The sequence below is a fragment of the Cibotium barometz genome, chromosome 24 (assembly GCF_041138505.1).
Source record: "Cibotium barometz isolate CiBa-2024 chromosome 24, ASM4113850v1, whole genome shotgun sequence".
NCBI classification, from domain to species: Eukaryota; Viridiplantae; Streptophyta; class Polypodiopsida; order Cyatheales; family Cibotiaceae; genus Cibotium; species Cibotium barometz.
In genome coordinates, this window is record NC_141069.1 from 7221594 (window position 1) to 7235705 (window position 14112).

Here is a 14112-nt window from a genome sequence, read left to right on the forward strand (position 1 = left end):
TGGGTTCTACAATGGACTAGGCTTGCACCCACACGATGGTCCTCCCCCATCCAGAGATATACTTGGATGGTTATTGATGATAAGGATTTGTGTAGGTGCTAGCTATTGTGAGTGCCTATGTATTCTTCTGAATAATGCAGGTGTTGTGTATGGGCTATGAGAGTTGAAGGTGAACAAATTGAAAGTAATAAAAGGGGCCCAACATGACAGTAAGGCTTATAAACCTACATTAGTACCAAAGATACCGCCAATCTCATAGAAGGAAGTGATGAAGGACTTGCAGGAATGCCATTAATTGGACCTTCGCATGATGTCAAAGGGTTTCCAGAACCCAAGACAAGGTGCTAAATAAACGGTATGTAGCAACTATGACTGGGTTTCCGAGAGGACCTTTGTATAGTAGAGATCATTGAAATTTTTCATTCAGAGCCGCATCTCTATGGTGGTGAGTGTTCTAAGGCCTCATCTTTGTGGTGGTGTGAGTGGCTTGGGGCCGTCAAAGTATAAAAAGTTATAGGCAGACACTTTTCTCTCCATACACAAGAACTTACACAATAGGAAAACCTTTGTTTTATTAGCATGAATCTTGGGTCAATGCGGGCTTCTGTTGGTGTATCCATGTACCTCTCCGTACTTGGTGATCATTTAGGAGATAGTAGGCTTGCACCAATTGAGGTTGTAGTTTTGGATGAGTTGAGGTTGTGTAGTCCGTTGGATTAATAAATTGGTAGCCTCCTTTGGTATGCTACAGCAAGTGGTCAATGTTCCAGTAGGCAAATATGTTGTTCATTTGTTAATTCACCAATCAATTTTGGGTCATATCAAAGGGTGTTTCATGGTAAGGTTCTTTTATGATCGGTAATTTCTAAACATTTGTATTGAAACTACGCTCTCCTTAAGGCTCAACCAACTAGTAATGTTAGGAAACTACACGAGATATAATGGATTTCTTAAAATAATTCCCAATCTTCTTTCAAACAACTTGGGATTATAATCCTTAGTCATATGAATGTGAAGCAAGGAATCCTCACTTAAATCTAGATCGTTGACATGTACAAATTTAGTGCATCATAACACTTAAAATAATTCCACAATAAAATTAAAATTCCACTTAAAATTAGGCAACACACACAAGTTTTCTTTGTCTTTTCAATCATCCCAATAATTTGGCCACTGTCATACGAAATTAGCAATGTCCCTAGGACCACTGCCAATGGCCAATGCCACCATGCCCATAGCCTATATAGAATTATGGTTGTCACCACCAAAAGGGTGATGCCTCTCCAACATCATCATTGTCACATCACAACCATAACAACCATATAGATATGTACCAAGTATAATGCATCATGAAAGTGCTTGATTAAATTCAAGCATGGATTCATGCACAACCATAACAACCATATAGATATGTACCAAGTATAATGCATCATGAAAGTGCTTGATTAAATTCAAGCATGGATTCATGCACATTCAAATCTTTTCTTCATATTTAAAAATACATAAAACAAAACAAAATTATCTATTCATACAATACTATTCTTGTGTGAAACCCCACTAGTTTGTCTCAAGGACTTAGAATTTTTCAAGGGTATGTAGTCATGGTTTGCAACCTTACTTTGGAGGTCCATAAATCATTTTAAAAATATCCTTAGAAAAAAAATTCCCTTGCATTTTTCTTTACAGAAAGCTTCTACTGAAGAGTCCCTAAAAATGAGACTAACTAGGTCATTTTTGCCCTCTAAAATTGGGTCTTGTCCATTTTTCCAGCAACATTGTTCAAATTGTAGTTTTTTAATTAGGTTGCATATTTTAGGGTCATGTATCTCGTAATCCATGCTTTTTTAGTCCTTATCAAGATCTACAACTTTGATTTTATCATCTCTTTGAGATTTCTTTCCAAGGAGTTATAGAGCCTTGAAGATGGTTGCCAGTTAACTTTTCACTTTCTTAATCATGAAAAAACATGTTTAGGAAAAATGAAGCATTCTTATGACTAAAATCCTAATGTAATTATATACACAAATTAACAATTATCTAATTAACATTTTTATAAATTTAATTTATGAGATGGCCCTTAAGTAAGCTCTTAATTAGGCTAATAAAGATTTCTACCATTCCTAATTAATTCTCTAATTACTCCTAGATTATGTATTAATTTAAGTTCATATTTTTTCTACCAAATTCTCTAATCAAGGACCTAATCTTGTAGCTAAGTCTTAGCTGATTTGATCAACAAAATAATTTCTATAATTTTATACTTATTTTTCTCAAAACAAGATTAAGGCTTAATTACTAACAATTTAGGCATGGAAATAGAAGTTTACCCCTTCCATATGAAGTCAGGAGAGCTTTGGAGTCATGGAAATAGAAGCTTACCCCTTCCATATGAAATCATGGAGAGCTTTGGAGCTGATCGGGAGTAGTTTTCAATCGGAATTTCCTCCTCTCTCTTCCTTCTAGTGCCAACTAGAAGATAGCCCATGAGTTTTTTTTTTTTTTAAGCTCTACACTACCTATGGAGGTGTGTACAAAAAGAGCCCCTAATGTCTTATATAGGAGTGGGGGAGCCTATCAAGAAAGTACAGTAGAAAAGGAGTGGAGCTCCTCCCCTATGAAGGCACCATGACACTACTTGCATGCTTCTTCATTCTTTTTTAGTCTAAGCCTTTATTTCTTTCTTGGTCTAAAGTCACTCTACCTTTCATTTTTTAGACTTTTCTTCTAGCTAATGTCTAAGGTATTCTAGAGTCATTTAAATACCCTAAATGAAGATTTTTCTAGACTTAAGGAACTTCTAAGGTTATCTCATGATTATCCCTCTTAATTTAAAGTGAGAAATTTAGACATATAAATTTGAAAATTCAATTCACAAGGTAAAATAAATCATTAAAAATCATTAAAAATCATTATTATTTCTGAGGGATCTTACATCCTCCCCCCTTAAAAAGAATCGAGGTGTCCTCAACTTGATAGGTGGGGGCAGGTTGTATCCTCTCTATAGGAAGAAATTCGAGCATTTTGTGAGAATGCGATTGCAAAGTGGTTTCTCTCTTACATTAGGAATGGCCTCAAACTTAAATTCTAAGTGACCCTGATGAGTAGGCAAGGTAGTCTATTCATCATCAAGTATGTGATTTTGGCACATATTTCTTGAGTTGGTTGATATGAAAGACAATGTGAACCTTTACGTGTGGAGGAAGCAAGAGTTCATAAGCTTGCTCTCCAATTCTTCTAGTGATTACATAAGGTTCACAATACCTAGGTGCCAACTTTCTATATTTATTGAGAGATATAAAACTTCTCTTGGGCCTCACCATCAAGAAAACCATGCATCCTTCTTCAAAGCCTCGTTCAAGCCTTCAAATATCTACATTTGGTTTTTTTATCGTGGCTGCTTTGATATCTTTACAAATGGCTTGAAATTAGTTTTTCATTTCCTACAGCTAGCGCTACACCAAGGAAAGCGGTTGTTTGCCTTAGTGTTTATTTTGACTCTTGTGTAGGGCTTGCTCTTCGCACCTCTGCTGTTGTTCAAGTTCTTGAGATGGTTGATGCATTCTCTCATCGTTTCATTTTCAAGCTATTTGAATTGGTAAAGCGGAGTTATTGAGCTATGCTTGACAAGTGTCTTAGAGAATCTTGACATGAACAGCAGCTCTAAATCTTCCATGGTTTCTCTTTAGGAATCTTCTAGCAATTGAAACTAGATCAAGGCGTTATTCTCTAAGGTTAAGCCGAAAGCATCTATCTTAGTTTGAGGAGCAGTCACCCTTTCTGCAATACATACCTATTTGCAAGCAACTAGATGGTTGTAGGAATCTCCCATCCCATCAAACTCCAAAATTAGCTTGGCTATAAGAGAGGGTCTTATCCTAGGATGACCAAACTCCATCTTCTCTCTCAATCCCTTGCTTGTCTGATTAATGCTAGAAAAGACATCGATGTTTCTTGTTTGCTTCCCTTATGGAGTAAAAACAAAATTCTCCTCTCGTCCCCGCTATGCTTCCTCATCTCTCAAGGTGATTTCCTCTGGAGAGGTCCTCTCACTTCACTTGGCCTTGAAGTCATGTGCTCAAGTAGCTCATCCTACTTGATGCCTATCTAGCTCCATTTCTCACGGAAGCTCTACAATGTTTATACCCCACAATATTGATCTAGTCTGCTCTGTTGTGAAGGACTCTTGGTTTGCTTCCGAGCTAGTATCTAGCACAATGAGGGAGTCCAATTCTACTCGTAGTACAATACCACTCCCTAATGTCGACACATGAGATGAGGTCTTGTATTCAAAGGTCGAGTTAGAATAGGACTGGGCAATGATTCAACCTGATCTCGCAAATGTATAAGCACCTTATCTAGCACTAGAATCGCTTGTTGCAAAAATTCTTTTTATGATGATTTTATGTTTTTTGTGTTTTTATGGGTTTATATGGTCTTTTTATAATGTTTTGGTATTTTTGAAGTTTTTTACAAGAAAATAACAAAGTTGTAGAAGCAAAGAAAGGACATGCATGATGCATATAAACAATGCAATTATAAAATCCTTATTTTTTCCACTTTCTAGAATCCAGTTAGATCGATGATCCGAATGACACATGGGTGATCAAGATATTGTAAACGATCCGAATTGAACAAGCTACGATGTCAAAATCCAGCAATTTTAATATCTTCATGATGTAAAGATTGGATTGATGATTTGGATATAGCTGCAAGCTAGATTGTAAATGATATGGAGATAGGACCGACGATTGGAAATTGTCCTCGACCTAATTTCAGAATTGCTTGATTTGAAATAGATAATGATCTGAAAGGCATACAATCCGAACACTAAGCGCCCTGATTTTTAGGACGATTTTAGAATAGGATCAATGATCTAGACCCTTGAGCTAATATTGGCAACTGAGAGTAAGGGTCGGTGATCTGGATTTAGGATAGGTGATCTAAAAGTGCATTTATGGTGGCAGTTGGCGCCGATTTGTATGTACTTTTTAGGTACTACAGGGTTATTTACTCAACTTTTTACCTTCTTAAAAGAGAATATTTGATTGGTACCTTGACAACCTCTAATATTTATGCTTAAGTGGGTGTGGCAATGGAGATCATTTACCACAGCCAGTCCCTCATAACCACTCTCAGGCTGTTCAAGTCAGTAATTTGGACGTGAATTTAACGATCTAGATTTGGACGGACCAAATCTTGGTCAATGATCCAAAAATTCCAGAGAGAAAAGAACATAATTTTTTTGTAGATTTTAGGGTTTTCTTAATCTTTTTTTTAAAAAACATGATATGGTTGCTTGTACTCCAATGTCACATTTTTAGCTTAGTTTAATAAAAAATAACAAATATAAAGATTAATGCCTTGATTAAGCTAATCTTGATTTTAAAAATCCAAAAAATTCTAATGTACACTAATGTCCTAATTAATCTAAGGTTAATGCTCATAGTCATGATGAAATCAACCAAGTGGAGAGATAACCTACGACAATCACACCTAGGAGAGCTTGCTCATCCTTCTACCACTTCCATCAGACAAAGAATAGAACATATTAATTAATCAACATAAAAATATAAGAGGTTAAGGTTAGAAGCAAAGCCTACTCTAATCACACTGATAGCATGCACAATCACACAAAGCAACTCAAAACCTACTCTAAAATATAAATCCTCCACATTATGCCAAGGATTTGCATGCAAAAGGTCAAGATAGAGTGAGAATAATAGAATATTTTTGAGTATAAAAATAGCTCTACTTCCTTACTTCATTTATGACTAGTTCAATCCTTGGCAACGGCACCATTTGTTTATGTCAAGAACCTTTTTGCTCTCTAGCAATGAACTATTTGTTCCTAGTAGTGGCACCATTTATTCATGCTTAACCGTCTTGCTCTCTCTAGCAAGGATCACTTATCTTGGATCATGGAAGACTCTTTTGGAGAGGCTAAAGAGGCCAAGAGGTGTGTCATTCCCTCTTATTTGAGCCCTTCCTCTACTCTCTAATCAACAAAGTAATCATTCCTAAATGGCAATGATTAAGATAGAAAGCTTGAACCAACTTCTTCTCTAATCATGCTCAATCACACTCTCACTCAAGCAAGTAAGCATGCACACTCAATGCACTCCATCCACACACACAAGCATGTATCCACACACAATGCCCTCCATCCACACAGGCATGCATACTCAATACACTCCGTTTATGCGAATTTATGCTCCTACAACATGTGATTAGCTCATTATATATTTGATTAGCATTTAATCATGTTAATGCTCTAATCCCATCGTGATCATTTACTTTGATCCTCCATGATCAAATCTCTTTCATGGCAATTACCCTCCATCCTTTGTGTGTTTATTTCAATGATTTCTACACCAATTTTTGGTTTTTTTTAAGTATGTCAAGATGGTTGAATTAGACAAGGTTCTAAATATCAAAGTTACTTTACTACAAAATATCTACACCTTGCATACTCTACTCTTTTTTGAAGATTTGTATCATGCTCAAAAGTTGCCTTGTAATGTCTTTTCAACATGAGTTGTTCATTCTAATATCATTGGCATGTGAACAAGCTATTCTATCATTTTAATCATAGATAATCCATTGTGTTTGAGCAATTCATTGATGAGTTTTCCTCTAGACACAAGTTTTGTGATTACAAACACCTATAGGCTAAAAAAGCTTTAATTTTTGGTAATAGCAACAAGTTTGGATAGTGTGGGAAAACACGGTAACACATGCTATACTTAACTTTTAAAAAGATTAAATTTAAATGTTTGTACATTTGCACTAATTTAAGTTCTTATCGATGGTAATAACACACTTAGAACAAATATTTTCACTTAAATGTCATTCGTCAAATCCAATAGACATTCCTCATAATTGTTTATATAGCTAAAAGTTACATGTGATAACCAACAATGGAAGAGATTATAAATGCTAATCAAGATTTTTTCTTACCATGTACCTCTACATTTACACAAGGGAAAAAAATGTAAAGGTCTATATAGTGAAAATTTTAATCTAGCTTAACATTCACACCTTGAAACATGCATTAGTACACTTTTATTAGGAAAGATCTTGTATCAAATTTTGGCCCAAAAAATTACCATGAGTCCCCCTAGCCAAAGGTTGGTGTTTGTGGTCCAAATGATGAAACATGGCCCCAAATGCTAGCCTTCATCTACTTGTTGGGGGGGGCTCATGGCATTTTTTGGGCTAAAAGTTGATGCATGGCCTCTAGTACTTTAGATGGCTCCACAATTTGATAACTTTTAGTCTGGGTTCCTCATGGCCTGCTTTGCAAGCATTCGGTGTATCCTCTAAAGAAGGTGTCTCTGAAGGTGTCCACACCTTTGTCTACCATGCCCAAAATCGATTGAGAGTTCTCATGACAATATGCATGTAATAACTCCAAATCCAAGAATAGAATTGGATGCGCCATGTTTCTTCTTTTGTATGTGTTCAATTTGCTATATTTAGGAGGCTATATCTCCCAAATAGCTTTGAACACTTCTCCTGATTCTAATTGTATCACACTCAAAATTGCCTTGCAAAATGTTTTTTTAAAAATGTACAATGTATCCAAAACATGAATTACCACTTCTAACATCATTGGCATGTGAACTAAGGTTTACTCTACCATAAAATAATGCATGGAATATAAAATTAGAAGATGTGGCAGTTATGGTCGAAAATGACTTCTACACCAAATTTTGGTTTTTGATAGTGTGTCAAGGTGGTTTATTTAGATGGTTCAAAATATCAAAGTTACTTTACTACAAAAGATCTACAACTTTCTCTTTTTTAAAGATTTGTATCATTCTCAAAGTCACTTGTGAAATTGACAAAAACAATGCCTTGTAATGTCTTTCAAACATGAGTTGTTCATTTTAATATCATTGGCATGTGAACAAAGCTATTCAATCCTTTTTTTCATAGATAACCCATTGTGTTTAAGCAATTCGTCGATGATCGCTTAGTTTTCCTCTAGACATATGTTTCTATGTTGACAAACATCTATGTTCCTTTTTTTTATAGATAACCCATTGTGTTTAAGCAATTCGTCGATGATCGCTTAGTTTTCCTCTAGACATATGTTTCTATGTTGACAAACATCTATGTTATAAGACTAAAAAAGCTCTAATTTTTTGTGATACCAACAAGTTTGGATAGTGTGGAAACAAGGTACTACATGATGTACTCCACTTTCAAAAAGATTAAATTTAAATGGTTGTACATTTGCACTAATTTAAGTAATTACGGATGGTAGTAACACGCTTAGAATGAGATATTGCCACTTAAATGTTGTTTGTCAAATCTAACAAACATTCCTCACAATTGTTTATATAGCTAAACAATGCATGTGGTGATAACCAGCAGTGGAATAGATTATAAATGCTAATCGAGTTTTTTTTCTTACCATTTACCTCTACATTTACACATGGGAAAAAAATGCGAAGGTCTATATAGTGAATTTTTTAATAGCGTAACATTTAGGCCCTGAAATATGCATAAGTAGTCTTCTACAATATCCCAACAAACATTTTGTCAGTTCCTGATGAACCCATACATTTAATAAAATTTGTTAATAGTTTTGTTTGGAGCTTAATTAGTATGAAAATCCATGGGATAAAGTACATGCTCACTCCAAAGATCAAACATCCTTCTTAACTTTATCTTTGTGTCATTGTGCATTGATTGGATCATACTCTAAATCTAATTGAAGTGATTCAATACAATTTTATCGTATTAAAAATAATCAAACTTAACTCTAAGTTAACATCTTTACATTCAAATCATTAAGAAAAAAAGAAATATATATATCTAAAGTACCAAGCCTCTTCTTTTTAAGGAACAAAAACCTCCAAAATTCTTCCTTTCACTCAATGTGTTTTTAGAACATGTTCCAAACATCATGATTAATAAAAGACAATGAATTTTGAGTTCCACTTGATATCTATCATGGTGATTTGAATGTTGTTGTCTTCATCCCATTATTCTTAATTGTGTTAATAGTGATTTGGTTCCAAGATCCCCCCCCCCTCTCTCTCTCTCTCTCTCTCTCTCTCTCTCTCTCTCTCTCTCTCTCTCTCTCTCTCTCTCTCTCTCTCTCTCTCTCTTTGGATAGTGATGTATATGATGCTTACCTTTGTTGCTGGAGTTTTCCTTCCCAGATGTTATCCATTAGGAGCTCCTAGTACCTTACTTTTCCCCATAGTTGTTGTTTCAGTTTCAGTTAGTTGTTTAGTTGTTTTAGCTTTTCTTACACAGACATTGTATCAGATCCACCAATTGTTGTAACCTTTTTGGTCTCATAGGTCATTTTGGCCTTTTGAAGACGTTAATATATCATTTCATTTCATGGACACGAGAAGAGAAGCTACCCCGAGAAGACTGAAAGAAGAGACAGATGCGTGGAGAGAAGCTGCCACGACAAGAAGATTGAAGAAAAGAGAAGATGTGAGGCTCCAAAGAGTGAGGAGCCATGTGAAAATCTCAGAGAGAGAGAGAGAGAGAGAGAGAGACCCCACAACCCAATGTAACCTACCCCAACAAAGTAAAACCACCTCTGAGCCACCGATGATGTAGGCCACGTGGTAGATAGATGTATGTGTGAGCACTTTAGTCAAGGTCGTGGGCAACTATAGTAAGCCTTGGGGACACATAGAGAGAGAGAGTGTCAAGACTATGAGTTTAGGGACTTGAGGCACTGGTCGCGGCGGGCTATCAAGCAAGAGAGAAACTTGGTACAGGGTCCAGGTGTGCTAAGTTAACTTGAGGGGAGGTGTGCTAGATATTTACTTTTATCCCTTGCACCCCATTGTGCTCAACCTTCGTATTTGGTGTCGGGTGCTACAAAACTCCAAAATCTTGGACAACAGTGTCAATAAATTAGACCTGTTTTTGTTCCAGATGATATTCCTGACACACCGGCCAACTACGAGGTTGTCGCCCAAAGTTATCAATGGATCATAAGCCATGGGTGGCTAGAGGTATATAATACTCACCAGCACTTAAGTCTATGTGAGTCGTCTTAATATCATCCTTTTGGTATTCTAAAACTATATCATAATATCTACAAACATCTCAAAGCCATGTTAACCAACGTTCTTTATACTTTTGATAAAACACATATTGAGTATCCCAACATAAATCCGGAGGATATAACTGAGCTACAAGACTTTATGAACCTCCACAAATCCAACCACCCACCTCCAAGTTCAGGACATGGTCAAGAAGAAACATCCACTTCATCACTTAATCCTACTTACCCCATATATTCTAATGTTGCCAGTAAATTACTGAATCCATATCCAAATGCTCCGCCTACTAATAACAAATCTCAAGCGGACTGTATTTTTTCTACTGTTCCTTCTCAACCCTTAGAATTTCCCACTAACACTCTCACCCCCGACGAGGAGTTACTGGTACCTAACCCGTCTCCACCATGGCCAACTCATGAGGTACGTAACACTATGCCAAAAGACAATTGAACCATTTACTAATGATTCTATTCTCTAGTCCTTGTCTGTTGTGCGGAGTACGAAGGATTCGTAAGAGCCGAGAATCCGCTACTCAAACCAAAGCTCATGTTCAAGGTGTTAATGCAAATAACACCCTTTGAACCTACTCGACGGATCCTACCCGAAGCATACTCAGATGTCACACCAATAAAGCAACCCTATGTACCATACCCTCTCTGAGCACCTGGACCAGAATAAGAAGAGCTATTGCCTTTGGCTAGAGAGGACACTTTATGGTCCAACGTGGCACGACACACCAAGCTAGCAAATCCACAATTGGCAGATTTGTTGAAATTAAGAATATGACATTTATGATCAGTTACTGCTTCGTAGGTGGAGGAAGGCTCATCGAGTCTACACAAGAGGGGGTTATATAGCAATTATCACACATGATGCCAACCCCAAGCTGGAGGATTTTGGAATACAGCGAGATTGGAGATAAATAGTACCTTACAACTCCAGAATATAGCCATGAATATATGTGTTATATGCACATTATGTGTGCATATACTAGGAGGCTAACCCACATTAGGCTTGTGAGCATGGGAGCATGGGAACAAGCTCTAGTGGAGTATGGGTTAGGACTAACCTTCACTTCCCTCCAAATTTCAAATTCAAACTTCAAATTCAAATTTCAAACTTGCCACGACCATTCACACCTAAGGCCACATGCATACGCTTCTAAGCGTACGGTCATACAAACCCAAAAAAATTTTATAAATTTCCACGACTATACCTTCCTTAGCCACAACCGTACCAACCTTTGCCACAAGTGTACCAACCTAAGCGTACAGCCGTACCAACGTAGGTGTATGGCCATACCATCTCGAAAAAAATTAAAAAATTATTATTTTTTTGGCCACACGATCGTACCATCCTTAGCCACCACGGCCATACCAACCTTAGCCACAAGCGTACCAACCTAAGCGTATGGATGTACCTTCCTCGAAAAAAAATTAAAAAATTACCACGGTCGTACCAACCTTAGTCATAGGCGTACCAACCTAAGCATACAACCATGCCAACCTAAGCGTATGGACGTACCTTACCCAAAAAAAAATTTAAAAACTTTTTTAAAAAATGTGCCATGGTTGTACCAACCTAAGCATACGACCATACCAACCTAAGCATACGAACGTACCTTCCTTGAAAAAAAATTAAACAAAAAAATTTACCACCATCGTACCTTCCTTAGCCACACGGCCATACCAACTTAGCCACAGCCGTACCTTCCTTAGCCACGGCCGTACCAACCTTAGCCATGACCATACCAATCTAAGCATACAGACGTACCTTTCTCAAAAAAAAATTATTAAAAAAATTTACCACGATCGTACACCAACCTTAGCCACGGGCGTACCAACCTAAGCGTATGGACGTACCTTCCAAAAAAATAATAATTTAAGTTAACATTTTTAAAATTTATAAATCTTTAGAGGTGCTTATGGTTTACCTCCCCCGACTCACTAGGGTCATTTTTACATGGATAAAACGCCTCAAAATACCTTTTTTTTTCCCTTAAGGATACGTTCACATGCGAGGCAAAAGAGAGCCAAAACTCCTATTTCGAGCGCGCGTGCACCATTGAAGCATTTCTAAGCTTCCCCGCACACCATGGGCACCTTTCAATCATGGTTACATGCCCCCAGTACCTCCATTCCATTCGGCGGCACCTTGGTCCCAATTGCACATTCACATGTGGTCGCCACGCTGCCACACATGTTTGGCCACAAGGAAGAAACAATTTTTGAAGAGCCCTCAACTAGTGGGGCCCCTCCACACATGCACCCCAACATGGATAGACACCCCGAGCACACTCACGTACCTTCTTCTCTATCTACGGATCTATTCCCACCCCCCACCCTTGCACCACCTCCCCTTGCACGACAACTTAACATTCCGAGCTTAGCACAAGCTCTAGGAAGGGGAGTGTCACAGCACTTGCACCCACAAATATCACATACAAAACCTATGTGGTCAAAAAATTTCAAACTTCTGTCGACATTCCACAGAGTTGGAGACCCCGTATTCCACATAGAGGTCTTTAACCAAATATGTCATGCATTTGAAATTTTAAACGATGCAACCAAAGTCCATTTCCTTTGACTCAACCTTGAAGGCAAGGTAGTGCAATGGTTCCAATCCTTAGACCCTTGGCACAAAGGCGATTTCAAAGCGGTGCGAGAGGCCTTCATTCTTGGCTTTACACCCTACGGGCCCAAATGGAGCCCCATCATCCAACTGTTCCAATTGGAACAAAAACCCGAGGAAACATTACACGACTACATCACACACATTAAGTACCTTGATTCGCGTTGTGAACAGAGGGAAAATTTGAGTGACAAGCACTTAATGGACCATTTCTTCTTGGGCTAGCACAATCCAAGGCTACACGACCACATGTTGGTAAAGGACCCCTCCACCTTTGATCAGGCCTGTAAATGGGCGATCTTTCTCTCGATGACAACATGCGAGAAAGCTATTCCATGCAATTAGCCACTGCACCAATGACAACCAAAGCTCATTTATAACATTACTTTCCTCTCCTCCCGGGCCCTAGGCTTTACTAGTGGCACCACTGCAAACTAACTACTCACACACAATGCCCCCATGACCTTCTCCAATATCAATCTTTCTATTCCAACCGTTTTGCGTCTCCACGCAAACTCTATTGCTCATGGAAAGATCCAAACCAGGTTCATTGCTAAACCTATGGAGCCCATGCACTTCACCATCTCCGAGGCACACCTAACACATCATCTCCCTTTGCCAATGCCTCACATCATGTACCCTAAACCACTTGTGCACACTATAGGTGCACTCGTAGGGAAATAACTTCTTTTGTGTTTCCTTTGCCAAGGACCCCATATAGAGTGGCTAAATGCCCAAAAGAAATGCCTGCCAGTGACACCACAATGTCATGGCTGTGGAATCGACCATTACTTCAAAGATTTCCCTTTGCAATCAGTTTCTCACTCCACAGTCGAAGGAATAACCTTCGAGATTGGATAGAATGCAAACTACAGGCTTTGTGGAGGAGGGAGCTAACTCAGATTCCCCGGAATGAATCTAAGCCCCATTATCCCGACTTACTCCATCACCACAACCCACAGCCCCAAGGTGCACCAACAATTAGCATAAATGCGTTGGGCCACTACTTTGAAGGTGATGACACCAATGTAGCTCCTTGTTGCCCATTTCCTATAACGGACATGTGGTCAAAGGCATCCTAGATGATGGTGCTAGCATAAGCATCCTCACAAGAACATGCAGGGAAAACTGGGGCCAACCATGCCTTGATCCCACCGCATTGGTGATCAGGTTTGCAGATGGGAAATCTGCAAAACCCCTGGACCTAGCGCATGACCTCAAAGTAAAAGTCTGTGACATGACATTCCACCTCACATTTGTAGCATGGACTTTCGTAATGCGGCACATGATAGCATCTTTGGTAGACCCTTCATGCAACAAACATAACTAATCCATGATTGGGACACGCATCATGTCTACCTCTACAAAGGGTCTCAAACGCTCAAAGTCAATTTATATACTTGGAACTCACATCCCATGGCCAAATATCCCTTTGCCG